Consider the following 15,156-nt stretch of genomic DNA (forward strand, 5'->3'; position numbering starts at 1 on the left):
TTTCTATCTTCTTTTTCTGGGACTCCCACAATGTGTATGTTGATTCACTCCCACAGGTCACTAAGGCTCTGTTCACTTTTCTTCAATCTTCTTTCTTTCTATTCCTAAGACTTGAATATTTCAATTGTCCCATCTTCTAGTTCATTGACTCTTTCTTCTCAAAGAATCATTGCTAAAATCTGCTTTGAGTCTTCATTTCAATTATTGTACTTTTCATCTCCCCAAGTTCTTTTTTGTTTCTTTCTGGATTTTCTATTTCTTTATTGATATTTGCATTTTGCTCATATCATTTTCTTGAATTTCTCCACAACTTCCCATAATTCTTCAAGTGTCTTTAAGATGGTTGTTTTGAATCTTTGGTAAAACTGCCATCAATTCTCTTTTGGGAACAGTTTCATTTTTATGGCCTTTAAGTAGGCCTTATTTTCCTGGTTATTTGTATGCCTTGTGATTTTTTTTGTTGAAAACCGGACATTTGAATTCAATGTGGTGGCTCTGGACGTCAGATTCTTCTCCTTCCCCAAGCTGTTGTTGTTGTTGTTGTTTATTTATTGTTTTTGTTTGTCTGATTGTGCTAGGCGGTCTCTGTGCCAATGGTCAGCCTGAGATGTAAACTTAATGTCTTAAGTCTTTTCTGAGCCTGAGGCTTTCCCTGGGCATGTGTGGTGACTTTCTAATTTTCCCCCCATATGCACTTGCTTTTGAGGGTCTTAGTTTTTGATGTCTGATTCCCAAAAAGTGAAAAACAGAAAAATACAGGGGCAGAAGAAGACGCCAACACTTTATGTCCCTTGGAAGTCATTCCACCCGAAGAGGGGGGCGCTTGCGACAATGGCCTCTCCCTCTTCTTTGTCGGCACTCCAGTTAGAAGCCACGATCAGAGAACAGATCCCGCTATTCGGAGGACAGTGTCCTTTTGGCCCACCCTGGCTCCCACAAGCCACGTGCAGGCTACTCCAGGAATGTGTGCACAGCTGCCTGCCCTGGGGCTGGGGCTAGGGGCTGGGTAGCTGCTACTTTGTTAAGAGCTAAAATTGGCCAGAGTTAAGCACATTTACCACCCAAGACTTCTCTCAGAAGTTGCGAGCCTTTAGCAGACTCCAGAGTTCCAAGTGGGTGCATCAAGACAGATTCTGTGAGTGTGACCGTTGTCCGGGTGGGGAGACGGGTTTCTGGTGCTCCCTCCTCTGCTGTCTTCTCCTCTCCTCTCCTCTCCCTGCTCTTTATCCAGCTCTTCTTTCCGACTCCCTGCCCTGATGAATGACGGAGCCTTAAACCGTCCACAGATGTAGAGGCAGGAGCCTTCCACAACCCTCACCAGAGGCTCCCCATCACGGTCTCTGGTCGGGGAGTTTTGTCTGCCTGCACAGTGAACCCTTCACATCTGCACTTTCATAGCATCTCCCACACTTGTGCAGAGTCCTTTATGCCCTATCACACACCTTGCACTGCTGATGGCACCCCTCGCTGACCCACCTGGTTCATTAGAGGTATTTTCTGGTGTATCCGTATAGCGGACGCCTCTCCAGCACGTACCTGGGGGCAAAACTGCCTGGTGAAGGAGCACAGAACTCTGGGCAGCTGGAGGCAACGATCAACTCTTTCCCAAAGTGGCTTTTTCAGTTTGACTTTCCAGTAGCGTCACATGCATGAAAAGTGCTGTAGACCCACATCCCGGCACTTGGTGTGCTCAGACGTCTTAATGTCTGCTGATGTCATTTTGCTAAGATGATATCTCATTCTGCTCTTGGGTTGAGTTTTTTCGGATTATTGGTGAAGCTGACACCTTTTTATGTGATTATTTGCTTTTTGTATTTCTCTTCTCTGAAATATCTATTTACGTCTCTTGGCCTTGTTTTGTGTTGGATTGCCTTTTTTCTTGCTTTTCAGAAGCTATTTGCACGTTACTGGCAGAATTCCCTTATCAGCTGTAGGTGTTGCAAACATATCTTCCCAGATGGTAACTGGTCTTTCATTTTTGTTAAAGGTGTTGTTTTTAGCACCCATCACCCTAAGACGGACACTTGTTGGGATGAGCACTGGGTGTTGTAAGTAATGAATCACCGAATTCTACTCCTGAAGCCAACATTGACCTGTATGTTAACTAATTAAGGTTTAAATAAAAAAAAGAAAATACAAAAAAGGGTACCTTGTGATGGACCTCACATTTTAATTTTAATATAAATTTATCAGTAGTGTCTTTTATAGTTTATGTCTTTTCTAAAACAAGTTGGCATTTGGGCCTAGGGGTGGAAACAGCTGTACTGTTACCTGACCTGGCTCACTGCACGGCCCACCCTGGTTCTGTCACATCCCATCTCTAAGTCCCTTTGTAAAGAAGCCCTCCGTGAACGCTCGTAATGGGACATGGGAAGGAAGGAGGTGCACCTTGTGCAGTGCCTCTAGCCTTTGAGAGCCATGGGCAGTGGAATCGTAAGGCTGGTGGACGTACTGGTAACTGTGAGTGGGGCAGCTTGGCTGGTGTTAAGTGAACTGAAGCACCGAAGGAAGAAAATGTCTCAGCGAGTCAGTCCTCTTTCCTGTCAACTCAGGGAACAGTGAGAGCATCAGAAATCTCCAATGACAGCGTTTCTTTTATTTATTTATTTTTAATTTTTTTAATGAAATTTATTGTCAAATTGGTTTCCATACAACACCCAGTGCTCATCCCAAAAGGTGCCCTCCTCAATACTCATCACCCACCCTCCCTTCCCTCCCAGCCCCCATCAACCTTCAGTTTGTTCTCAGTTTTTAACAGTCTCTTATGTTTTGGCTCTCTCCCACTCTAACCTCTTTTTTTCTTTTCCTTCCCTTCCCCCATGGGTTTCTGTTAAGTTTATTAGGATCAACATAAGAGTGAAACCATATGGTATCTGTCTTTCTCTGTATGGCTTATTTCACTTAGCATCACACTCTCCAGTTCCATCCACGTTGCTACAAAAGGCCATATTTCATTCTTTCTCATTGCCACGTAGTATTCCATTGTGTATATAAACCACAATTTCTTTCTCCGTTCATCAGTGGATGGACACTTGGGCTCTTTCCATAATTTAGCTATTGTTGAGAGTGCTGCTATAAACATTGGGGTACAAGTACCCCTATGCATCAGTACTCCTGTATCCCTGGGATAAATTCCTAGCAGTGTTATTGCTGGGTCATAGGGTAGGTCTATTTTTAATTTTCTGAGGAACCTCCACACTGCTTTCCAGAGCAGCTGCACCAATTTGCATTCCCACCAACAGTGCAAGAGGGTTCCCGTTTCTCCACATCCTCTCCAGCATCTGTAGTTTCCTGATTTGTTCATTTTGGCCACTCTGACTGGCGTGAGGTGATATCTGAGTGTGGTTTTGATTTGTATTTCCCTGATACAGAGCGACGTTGAACATCTTTTCATGTGCCTATTGGCCATCCGGATGTCTTCTTTAGGGAAGTGTCTTTTCATGTTTTCTGCCCATTTCTTCACTGGGTTATTTGTTTTTCGGGTGTGGAGTTTGGTGAGCTCTTTATAGATTTTGGATACTAGCCCTTTGTCCGATATGTCATTTGCAAATATCTTTTCCCATTCGTTGGTTGCCTTTTAGTTTTGTTGGTTGTTTCCTTTGCTGTGCAGAAGCTTTTTATCTTCATAAGGTCCCAGTAATTCACTTTTGCTTTTAATTCCCTTGCCTTTGGGGATGTGTCGAGTAAGAGATTGCTACAGCTGAGGTCAGAGAGGTCTTTTCCTGCTTTCTCCTCTAAGGTTTTGATGGTTTGCTGTCTCACATTCAGGTCCTTTATCCATTTTGAGTTTATTTTTGTGAATGGTGTGAGAAAGTGGTCTAGTTTCAACCTTCTGCATGTTGCTGTCCAGTTCTCCCAGCACCATTTGTTAAAGAGACTGTCTTTTTTCCATTGGATGTTCTTTCCTGCTTTGTCAAAGATGAGTTGGCCATACGTTTGTGGGTCTAGTTCTGGGGTTTCTATTCTATTCCATTGGTCTATGTGTCTGTTTTTGTGCCAATACCCATGCTGTCTTGATGATTCCAGCTTTGTAGTAGAGGCTAAAGTCTGGGATTGTGATGCCTCCTGCTTTGGTCTTCTTCAAAATTACTTTGGCTATTCGGGGCCTTTTGTGGTTCCATATGAATTTTAGGATTGCTTGTTCTAGCTTCGAGAGGAATGCTGGTGCAATTTTGATTGGGATTGCATTGAATGTGTAGATAGCTTTGGGTAGTATTGACATTTTGACAATATTTATTATTCCAATCCATGAGCAGGGAATGTCTTTCCATTTCTTTATATCTTCTTCAATTACCTTCATAAGCTTTCTATAGTTTTCAGCATACAGATCTTTTACATCTTTGGTTAGATTTATTCCTAGGTATTTTATGCTTCTTGGTGCAATTGTGAATGGGATCAGTTTCTTTATTTGTCTTTCTGTTGCTTCATTGTTAGTGTATAAGAATGCAACTGATTTCTGTACATTGATTTTGTATCCTGCAACTTTGCTGAATTCATGTATCAGTTCTAGCAGACTTTTGGTGGAGTCTATCGGATTTTCCATGTATAATGTCATGTCATCTGCAAAAAGCGAAAGCTTGACTTCATCTTTGCCAATTTTGATGCCTTTGATTTCCTTTTGTTGTCTGATTGCTGATGCTAGAACTTCCAGCACTATGTTAAACAACAGCGGTGAGAGTGGGCATCCCTGTCGTGTTCCTGATCTCAGGGAAAAAGCTCTCAGTTTTTCCCCGTTGAGGATGATGTTAGCTGTGGGCTTTTCATAAATGGCTTTTATGATCTTTAAGTATGTTCCTTCTATCCCGACTTTCTCAAGGGTTTTTATTAAGAAAGGGTGCTGGATTTTGTCAAAGGCCTTTTCTGCATCGATTGACAGGATCATATGGTTCTTCTCTTTTTTTTGGTTAATGTGATGTATCACGTTGATTGATTTGCGAATGTTGAACCAGCCCCGCATCCCAGGAATGAATCCCACTTGATTATGGTGAATAATTCTTTTTATATGCTGTTGAATTCGATTTGCTAGTATCTTATTGAGAATTTTTGCATCCATATTCATCAGGGATACTGGCCTGTAGTTCTCTTTTTTTACTGGGTCTCTGTCTGGTTTAGGAATCAAAGTAATACTGGCTTCATAGAATGAGTCTGGAAGTTTTCCTTCCCTTTCTATTTCCAATGACAGCGTTTCAAGAGGCCCCATATCCTGCAGCCAGAGGACAAATAGGACTGAAAATTGGGCCCAGGACCCGGGTAGGATTACAAAGCAGGTTGAAAAGCCCAGAGGGTCTTCCCATGAAGGGAAGGGCCTCACAGTGAAGAATGGGACCCCAAGACCTGGGATGAACGCAGCTGGATTGGGGTCTGGGATCATGCAGAAAAGGAGGTGCAGGCCTCCCCACCAGGTCCAGAGCCCATCCTGAGGATGTGCTGGCTAAGCCTGAGGGAAACACAAAAAGGAGACGACAACCCATGAAGGCATAATCGTGCCATCGTCACACACCAACAGAGTGCACTTGGTCTTTGGGAACGCATTGGATCTTTTTTATGGCCACAGGACAGAACAGTGTGTGAATGTTCTGCAGGTTTGGAATCCGGAATGTGGCTTGTCAAGACCTGCATGTGCCCAGCAGTTCGGCTGGTTGATTAAAGCGTTAACGGTAGGTACATCTTTATTAATATGCGTCTGCTGGCCATGCACATTGCTGGGGGGTAGATGTTACCATCTCCCATGATGACTGGGAATCTGTGTAATTCTTCCCACAGGTCTGCTCATTGTTTGCTTTATCTTTTTATTTATTTATTTTTTAAAAATTATCTATCTATCTATCTATCTATCTATCTATCTATTTACGTCCACGTTAGTTGGCATATAGTGTAATCATGATTTCAGGAGTAGATTCCAGTGATTCATTCCCTACATATAACATCCAGTACTCATCCCAACAAGTGTCCTCCTCAATGCCCCTTGTCCATTTACCCATGCCCCTCTCACAACCCCCCAGCAACCCTCTGTTTTCTGTATTTAAGAATCTCTTATATTTTGTCTCCCTCCATGTTTTTATATTACTTTTGTTTCCCTTCCTTTATGTTCATCTGTTTTGTCTCTTAAAGTCCTCATATGAGTGAAGTCATACAATTTTTGTCTTTCTTTGACTAATTTCACTTAGCATAATACCCTCCAGTTCCATCCACGGAGTTGCAAATGAAGATTTCATTCTTCTTGATTGCTGAGTAATACTCCATTATATATATATATATATATATATATATATATATATATATATATATACATACACACATACATACCACATCTTCTTTATTCATTTATCCATCGATGGACGATGGACATTTGGGCTCTTTCCATACTTTGACTATTGTCAATAGCACTGCTGTAAACGTTGGGATGCATGTGCCCCTTTGAAACAGCATACCTCTATCCCTCAGATAGATACCTAGTAGTGCAATTGCTGGGTCGTAGGGTAGTTCTATTTTTAACTTTTTGAGGAACCTCCATACTGTTCTCCAGAGTGGCTGCACAGTTTGCATTCCCACCTTGCTTTATATTTTGAAAGCTGTGGCCCAGGCGTGTGTACATTTAGAGCTGTGTCAGCCCTTTTATCTCCAGTAATGCCTTTTGCCTTCAAGTCTGTTTTATTTGGGATTAATATGGCCATTGAAGCTTTCCTTGGGCTAATATTTGCACAGAATGTCTTTTGTAAACTTCACCAAGTTAGCTTAACCAGCCCAATATTTTATATTAAAACATAAAGCATAAAAAACACATTATGTATAGACATAGTCCCCCGAAACCTTTGACATTTGAGTAGAGCATTTAGCCCATGTATATTTGAGTTTATCCCTATTGCAGTTCCTGGGTGTGCAGGTTCATGGGTCTCATCAAATTTGGAAAGCTTCTGACCATTATTTGGTCCATTATATGCTGCTGGAAACCGTGAATTCAGACCCGTCTAGTTCTTTGGCTCCTGGTCACTGTGGATCCTGCCTTTCTTTCGTTTTCTCGGCGTGTTACTTACTTGATCAACTGCTGGGCACACCAGCCTCTCTTCTCTGCCCCATTCTTTGCTCACATGGGCACCCTCCTCTCTCATCTCAGACCCAGAGGCCCAGGGCACCCCAGTGGGACCTCTAGACCTGGCTTCAGACCTCTTTTCCCGGTTGGGCCACCCCACCCTGTATGGGGCTCTGAGCTCGGGCTCTGCCCTGGGCCTCTGCGTGTCTCCTCCCTCACCATGCAAATATCCACCTTGACCTGCCCACCTGACAGCTTCAGGGGCAAAATCCTCAGGAAAGGATACTGGGTGGAATAGTGCCTCCCTCCAGATTCATGTCCTCCCAGAGCCCACGAATGTGACCACATCTGGAACTGGGCTCCTTGCAGACGTGATCAGTTACGATGCGGCCATATTTGAATGGTTGGCCCTAAATCCAGTATGACTCCTGTCCTTGTAAGAAGAGGGACATTTAGACACAGAGACACAGGGACACAGGCAAATGCCATGTGATGATGGAGCAGAGATTGGCCCGATGCTCTAAGGCCACGGGATGCTGTGTCTCTGGCAGCCACGCGAAGCTGGAAGAGGTGGGATCCTTCCCTAGAAGCGCTGTGGGGCCTGCCACACCTTGACCTCAGACGTCCAGCTTCCACGGCCTAGAGGGCATGGCGTTAGGTGCCCCATTTACAGCCACCCCCAAACTAAAGCCAGAAGAGGAAAGAAGCCACGTGTGTATTTTTGGGGAACGGTGTCTCTGGCGTGGTGGCTGTGTCTCTCAGTGCGCTGCAGGCAACTCTGTCTGCTTGTGTGTCCCCGCTGCGCCATCGGCCAATGGCCTCATCATGGCCCCGTGAAGATGACAGGAGTGTCCCCTGCAGCCGTGGGTGGCCGTCACCCCCCCTCCGTGGTCGGGAGTCTCGTATAATTATTTTCTCCTTTCGTGTTTGTGTTTCTTTGGTTTTGGTTGCTCTTCTTCCAACTTTTAAATTTGGACTCTTGGTTAACTCCGTGTTTTCTCCCCTCCAGACACGCAGGCTACAGTTCCTCTGCTGACGTGACTCGAGACGTGTGCGTCACTAGCCTGTCGTCAGGGAGCTTGCTGTGTGGGACCTGAGTATTTTGAAATGTACTGAGTTGCGACCCAAGGCTCAGCAGACGGTGAGTCCCTACCAGTTCGCTGTGTGTTTAAGGAATAATTCTCCCTGAGTTCTGGGTGGGAATGCTGCGAAGCCTGCGACTGTGCTTGCGGCCCTGCTGCGCCTGCCTGTAGGGCTGTGCTGACCTCTCGAGCCCACTCGGGCCGGGCCCTGACCCACCCTGCTCTGAGCCTGCGCTTGGGAAGGCAGCATGGCCTCTGCTGGGCCAGACGCTGGACGCAGCCGCAGCACCTCCCTCTCTGCCCAGTGCCTCTCTGACCTCCTGGCCGAGACTCAGCCTCGGCCGCTGAGTGCCCTGCTCCTGGCCTCTGGCACTCCCTGCCTCCTGGCTGGGACTTCTCTTCTGTGCACACTCCGTCCCTGCTAATCCCCACCAGTCCCGTGAGGATAAATGCCGCCCATGTACCGGTGGCTCCACATTCCAGTCCCCATCTCGGGCCTCTTTGCGAACAAGGCAGCCCAGCACCCCTTGTTGGATGTCTAATGGGCAGCTCCAAGTCGCCATCTTGCAAAGGGAGCTCTTGACCCCGATCTCGGTAAGTGGCAATTCCATGTGTGCTGTGAGTTGGGAGGCCCTGTGGGTGCAATTCTGCAAACCCATCAGGTCTTGTGGCCCAGGATGTGTGTGCTCTGAACCCTGCTTTCTGCTGCCACTGCCCCCGCCCTGCTGCCTCCGTCTCCCCATGAGACTTCTGCACAGTGGGCTTTCCATCACCTCAGAGTGAAGTCCAAGGCTCATTTCTGCCCCAGGACCCTTTCATCTGCTGCACCTTCTGCCTGCAGTGTGCCCCTTGCCCCCATGCTGACCCTGCAGGTCAGTCACACCCTCTAGGATGTGTCAAATAGCACCTGCCGTGGATGTTTGTGTCTGGTCTCCTTGTCTTTCACGTGACATTTCCTTGTTTTTAACTGTGCTGTTCATCCCTCATCAGGACGATGGTGCCACGGTGCAGGGGTCCGAGTCCTTCCATGGTAACACCTGCCTGGCACACAGCGGGCCGTTGATGAGTAGCCGCTGTCTGGATAAGCGGTCATTTGTTTGACGTGGCTTTTCTTTGGTTCGTTGTGTGTTTCCTTGGTTATTTGTGTTTACAACCTACTGGAAATGATCTCTCCCTCCCCACCTTCCACTGAAAACGTTTCCATGCAGGTCAAATTCCTCCCGCTCACTGCATTTCTCCATTGTTCATTTACTTGGACTCTGTGATGGTGGCTAGGCCATGTACTCAGATACTTGGTCAAACACTAGTCCAGGGAGAGAAGGTATTTTAGAAATGTGATTAACATTTAGATCAGTGGCCACTGAGTAGAGCAGATTGCCTCCACGTGACGGTGGGCCTTGTCAAATCAGTTGAAAGCCTTGAGAGAAAAGTGGCTGAGGTCCCATGAGGAAGAGGGGTTCTACCTCCAGACGGCCTTCTGAACTTGCCCACTCTGGGTCCCCAGGATGCTGGCCCGTTTTATAGATTTGGGCTCACCAAGCCTACACAATCATGTGTCCGAACCTGAAAGTGCCCCCCTTTATATGTATACATACTTTAAAAATAAGATCATCTTTCACACACACCTATCATTCAGTCATCTGCCAGTCATCTCTCTATCATCTGCCTATCATCCATCATTGTTTATTCTCTGAAGAACTCTGACCAACACAGACTCTTTTTGACGTTAGACGCTTTGGCCTCTGTTTCGGGAGCTTTTTACTTTGTTTATGGGGACTCTGTCCTTATAGGTATTTGGTCTTTGCTCTGCAGGCAGAGCTGTGAGTCTCATTTTTTAAAGTTCCTGGCCTTGCTGTCATTCTGAGAAAGTCCTTATTTACCTCAAGAGAATGTAAATGCTTCCCCGTAACTTCCTCCGGTCTTACTGTGGACTTGTGTCCCTCAGTAGCACTGATGCTGCCACTGGGGGCAGGGCCCCATCTCCTGGCACCAAAGCAGTCTTGTTCCGGCCACTTGTCTTCCGGAATAACCTCAGCGAACATGGGTTTGGCCGTGGGCCGGGAATGGACATCAGGGCCTTGGCTGGACAGCACAGGCATCTGGTTTCGGCCCAGGTGCTGGGAGGTCTCAATCCACAAGCCCTGGGGGGCAGGGCTGGCTCAACCCTTCCCCTCAAACACCAAGACATGGGGTCCGGTCAGACGTGGGGCCTGCATGGGGCAGACGGCTGGGCAGCGGGTTCCATGCTGTGGGATCAGGTTTGTCAAGCTGTGATTTAGGTGTGGGAGGACACACATGTCCTGTTTATCAGCACAGCTGGAAACAGGTGTTTCTGCCCAGAGCAGGCGGCGTCCCGGCAGGTGAGGCTGCGGTGGCCCGGCTGAGCTGTGGAGCGTGCAGGACACGGCCCTCCCCTCGGACCACATGTCACAGCGCTGAGTTCGGGCCTGTGGCCGCAGAGCTGGGGAAAGTCACAAACGCGTTGTGTGGAGGGAAACAGCCAAGCCAGGGCCCCATGGGGGCTGTCACATGCCTCTGGCAGATAGACAGTTTGGCCAAGGTCGGTTGGTGCTTATGTAAGACGAAAGGAGAAGTCATGGTGGAGGGCAGCCCACGGGATTCTTCTGCTGAAGAAGCGAACCCGGCTGGCCAGGAGGGGCTGGGCTCACGTATGCTTTCCCCAGATGGAGCTCTGGCACTAGACGGATGTGCTCTGTCGTGTACTCTAGGGCATGTTGTAAGTTTGCTTCCTAGACAGAGAGAAGCTCAAATGTGGACCTGCTGGGCCCAAACAGACACCCAGCATGCTCAGGGGCTTGGTGCCCTGCCCTCTTCCATTCTCCCGGGGCCTGCGGATGGGGCTGTGGGGTGTCGGTCCAAGGGCAGAGCCCAGAGCCAGGGGCAGCTTCCTTGGGAACAGCTGGGAGACAGCTGTGGCCGCCCTGTGGCATCTCTGGGTGAGGCTGGGCGGGAGGAGGAGGTTGAGGCCTGGAGGCCCAAGTGCACACCCTCCTTTGAGTCCTGCCGGACCATTCATTCGTTTGTGTGCTCACTCATTCATTCCTTCAGCTACTGTGCATGCTGGGCGTGTGCTGTCCTTGCTTCCATGGGGCTTGGAGGCCGACTGGGAGGAGGACAGACCCTGGGGCAGGCGGATGGTTTTGGGCCGTGAAGTCAGAGGAGCAGGCCCGGATGGCCTCGAGGTGGCTGGCGCTGGGGAGGCCTGGCCAGGCCAGCTGGGTTAGGCAGAAAGAGCCTTGTTCCTGATGTAAAGGGAGCCCGTCAGCGGCTTTGAGCCGGGGCTACGGGCTCACAGGTCTTTAGGGGACCAGACCGGCTGTGGGCTGGGGAGGGGGCAGGCCTGGAGGCGGGCTGTACAACAGGGAGCTCTGGGTGGGTGTGACGTGGCTTGGAGTGTGTGGGAGGCAGGTCGCGATGACTTCGGGGTGTCTTTCGGGGGCCACTCGGCAGGCGGTCATTTACTGAGGTGGCAGCCTGGGGGAGGGTAGACTTCCGAAGGAGGTAACTGGGAATACAGGGACCGCAGTGTATTGTAAATGTGTGCCGTGTGCAGGAGGACACATCCGGGGGACAAAGTGCTCTTGTGACTTAGGGTCCATGTTGCGGGGGATGTGCGTTCACTGAGCAAGTGTTTCTGAGCACCTACCATGTGCTGGGCTCTTCTTTCTGTGTTGGGCATCATCAGGGAGCCACAGAAAACACTGTGCTCTTGGCATTAACTTTCTGGGTGACGGGAAAGAAATAACCAACCAATATAATGAGAAAGGGAGCCCCAGAGTGTGCCAGAGGGGCAGAGAAGAAAACACAGTGGGGGAGCGGCACAGGGCAAGGGCATGGCCACTACAGGACCCGTGTGTGGACGAGCTGTGGGGGCACTGAGGCCTCCTGTGAACTCTGGACACAGGGCTGCCCTTGCCACTGATACGTCGCCGAGGGCAGGGTGGGCAGGGTGAGCCCTCCGGGGCACAACCGTGGGCAGCCTCCTGAGTGGGTGCCACAAGGCTGGGGCAGCGGGTGGGCCCAGAGAGAGAATGGGATCTGTTCTCAGAGTTTGGCCTGAGACCCTAGATGGGGCCCCCTTGGCCGGCAGCGGTGACACGGGGACCCAGGGTGTGAGTTTCCTGTGGCTGCCACAGCAAATCCCACAGACCTTTGTCTCCTCAGGGTCTGGAGCCAAGAAGTCTGCCCCCAGCCCCTGGGCCACAGGCGGGCGTGGGCAGGCTCTGGGACACAGCCTGTCCCTGGTTTCCCTGCTCCAGGAGCAGCACCTGGGCTTGTGGCCACCGCGGGCACCTTGCTCTGGTGTCACGCTGCCTTCTCCTGTGGCTCTGTGACAACAGTGACCCCCACCAGCCGAGACCACCTCTCTTCTTGTACGCTGACCTTGATGCCTCTGCAAAGTGCCTTTGCCCCAGAGGTCACATGCAGAGGCCATGGGGGTCGTCTGACCACAGCCCCGCGTCCGGTCGTGGCATGTCAGGTGTCAGGTGTGGGTCAGCCTCCACTGGCCACGTGCAGGGATGAGCATGAGCTGAAGCCGTGGACGGATGAGGGTGGGTGAGGACGGAGGTGGTGAGAGGGACGAGCAGTGACAGGGGGACACCGGCGTTGTGGCATTGGGGGCGGGGGGGCCGTGGACCTGCTGGGCTTGACGGTGGCTGCCCTCACTCTTGCCCCTGGCCAGCGGGTGGCGTCCACTGTGCTCGCCTGCCCCCGTGACCACTTCCTCTTCTGCAGCTGGGGACCCTGGGCGACAGCAGGCTTCCAACGGTGACTGTGCGCTGGGCAGCACCAGGGTCACCCATGCGCCCCTTCAGGCACGACTGCGCGCACTGCCCCCGCCTGCTGCACCGGAGGGAACAGACCCAGGAGGCCGTGGGGCCAGGCACACACAGAATGAGCTCCACGTGTGGGCAGCACCCACTGCCCCCAGCTAGGTGCATGGGAGCCGTGTGGCGTGTGGGCATGTGTCTGTGCGCATACGTGAGCACACACGGTCTGCAGACCAGTGCGTGTACTATGTGCGTGCAAGCACAAGCCTGGCGCTTGCACGTGTGTGTGCGTGTGCTGTGTCTGTAGGCTGCAGTGTGCGCGAGCATTGCCTGTGTCTGTGCACGCGCGCTTCTGTGTGAACTGTGCTTGTGCACATGTGTGCGTGTGCGTGTGGTGGGTGTATCTGTGAGTGTGCAGAGCGGCACCTCTCCTCCCCGCCGGCTTCCCCACGGGGCAGCCCCCCATGGCCCGCCTGCCACAGCCGCACCCCAATCCCGGCTGGGACTCTCTCTCAGCCCCGGATCCTCTGAGCCGACGGAGGCAGGGAGACAAGAGGCAGGGTATGTGAGCAAGGTTGTTTATGGGGCCGGCTGGCAGGTGGGAAGGCAAGGGCCCACAGTCAGGGCCGCGGGTTCAGGAAGCGTGGGCTGGGTTTGGCGGCCGAGCCCTGGGCACAGGTGGACAGAGACGAGCATGGGGCAGGCGAAGTGGGGCCGGGGCGCCACGCACAGGCCAGAGTCCCAGCCTCCCTTCTCTGCGGGTGCAGGACATCCGCTCTCCTGGGGCTACTTCACCTGCAGCAAGAGCCCAGGGGTTAGGAAGGGGGCCGGTGGCCGGAGGGTGCAGAGGGGGGATGTGAGGAGCCAGGTCCCCAGACGACAGGGCCCAGACCCCCGTGTACTTGTGAGCAGGTGCAACGTGCGCGCTTCCTGGCCAGAGTGCTGTGGCAGAGGGGAGGAGCCTCTGATGCCTGACAGGCCCCGGGCCCATGTCCACGGCCCATGGCAGCTGCACATCCCTTCCGCTCCCACCAGGCTCCCTGGGCTGGCTCCAGTGTGCCCCCCCCACCCCCGGGCAGGGCATCGCCTCCCCCCAGCCCTGCACACAGGTGTGCTGGCTGCCTTACTTTGATGAAGGTGACGAAGCCGCTGTAGAGCAGAGTGAGAAGGAAGAGGGCCGCGAACGTGGGCCACAGTCTGCCGGTGTCTTCCAGGTCCGTGGAGCCGCCGCCACTCTCGTCATGGCTCTGGGGGGCTGGGGGGGCCATGTCCAGACCTGGGGAGCAAGGGCGCTAGTGAGGAGGTTCGGTTCGGAACCCGCACACGACGGGTTGCTGAGTGACAGGGGACTGCTCCGGGCATGCTTCTCCCGACCCGGAGTCTGTGAGGCTTCTCCCGGCTGGGTCCCCCGGTGCCCACAGAGCCAGACGGGGCCCCCCACCCCGTGCAGCAGACGGGCCGGAACCGAGCACTGTGGCGCACAAGTCCCGGGCGCGAGCGGGAGGTGGTTGTCACCCGGTAGGGGTAGTCGCACAGGGGACCCAGCCAGGCAACGAGAGGTGGGAGCGGCACGCACGAAGCTGTTCTGGGAGAGAGCCGGGAGGGCGGAGGGGCCCCGGGTGGCTGCCGCGGAGAGCTTGGGCGAGTGGGGGCAGGGCGGGCGTGGCGGGATCTGCATCTCTGAGCAGCCGCTCCCCTGGACACTCGGGCGGGGGCCAGGATGGGAGGGGTTGCGGGGGTCCTGGTTCAGGGCCCAGTTCCTGTGTCACGGGGCGTGAGCGTGGAAGTCAGTCGTGTGTGCTTGCAAACTTCATAGCGGTCTGTTTATTCTAATAATGAAAACGTGGCAATCTTTGTTGGTTTCAACTTTCTAGTAATTAAACCCTGTTGCATTCTACGAAGGTGTTGGTCCACGAGAACAGGAAATATTAACAAAGGCAGCTGTCCTTGCTCCGGATAATTTGAGAGAACCTGTTCCAGACACGTGAAGTGTAGTGGTGAACGGCTGGGGGGTCAGCTGGACAGTCAAAAGTTACACAGTCCTGCACGGACAGTGCCCTGTCCAGGTAAAGGCCGTGTGTCTGACCCCCCACCAGAGCACCAGACCGAGCCCCAGGGCATCGAAGGCTGCTCGGAGGACAGGAGGGGGGGTGGGCGACATGTTCGTTTGCACCCTTCAGTCCAGTGAGGCGGGCCAGGCCGGTGGGCTTCGTGCCGGGCTTGGCCCAGGAGATGCTGTGATGTGGCTGGA

General features: G+C 51.8%; 1 long non-coding RNA gene and 1 gene segment (V, D, J or C); one reads left to right on the forward strand and one right to left on the reverse strand.

Moving 5' to 3' along the window:
• LOC128316151 (immunoglobulin heavy constant gamma 4-like) overlaps positions 1–15,156 on the reverse strand; it is a 65,056-nt gene that overhangs the window by 21,555 nt on the left and 28,345 nt on the right.
• The window catches only part of LOC128316153 (uncharacterized), a 30,957-nt gene that overhangs the window by 7,217 nt on the left and 8,584 nt on the right, over positions 1–15,156 (forward strand). The window contains exon 2 of the long non-coding RNA XR_008299763.1: positions 8,040–8,171. This is a non-coding gene — a long non-coding RNA (uncharacterized LOC128316153). The remainder of the gene's footprint in view (positions 1–8,039; positions 8,172–15,156) is intronic.

Source organism: Acinonyx jubatus, chromosome B3 (assembly GCF_027475565.1).
Source record: "Acinonyx jubatus isolate Ajub_Pintada_27869175 chromosome B3, VMU_Ajub_asm_v1.0, whole genome shotgun sequence".
NCBI lineage: Eukaryota > Metazoa > Chordata > Mammalia > Carnivora > Felidae > Acinonyx > Acinonyx jubatus.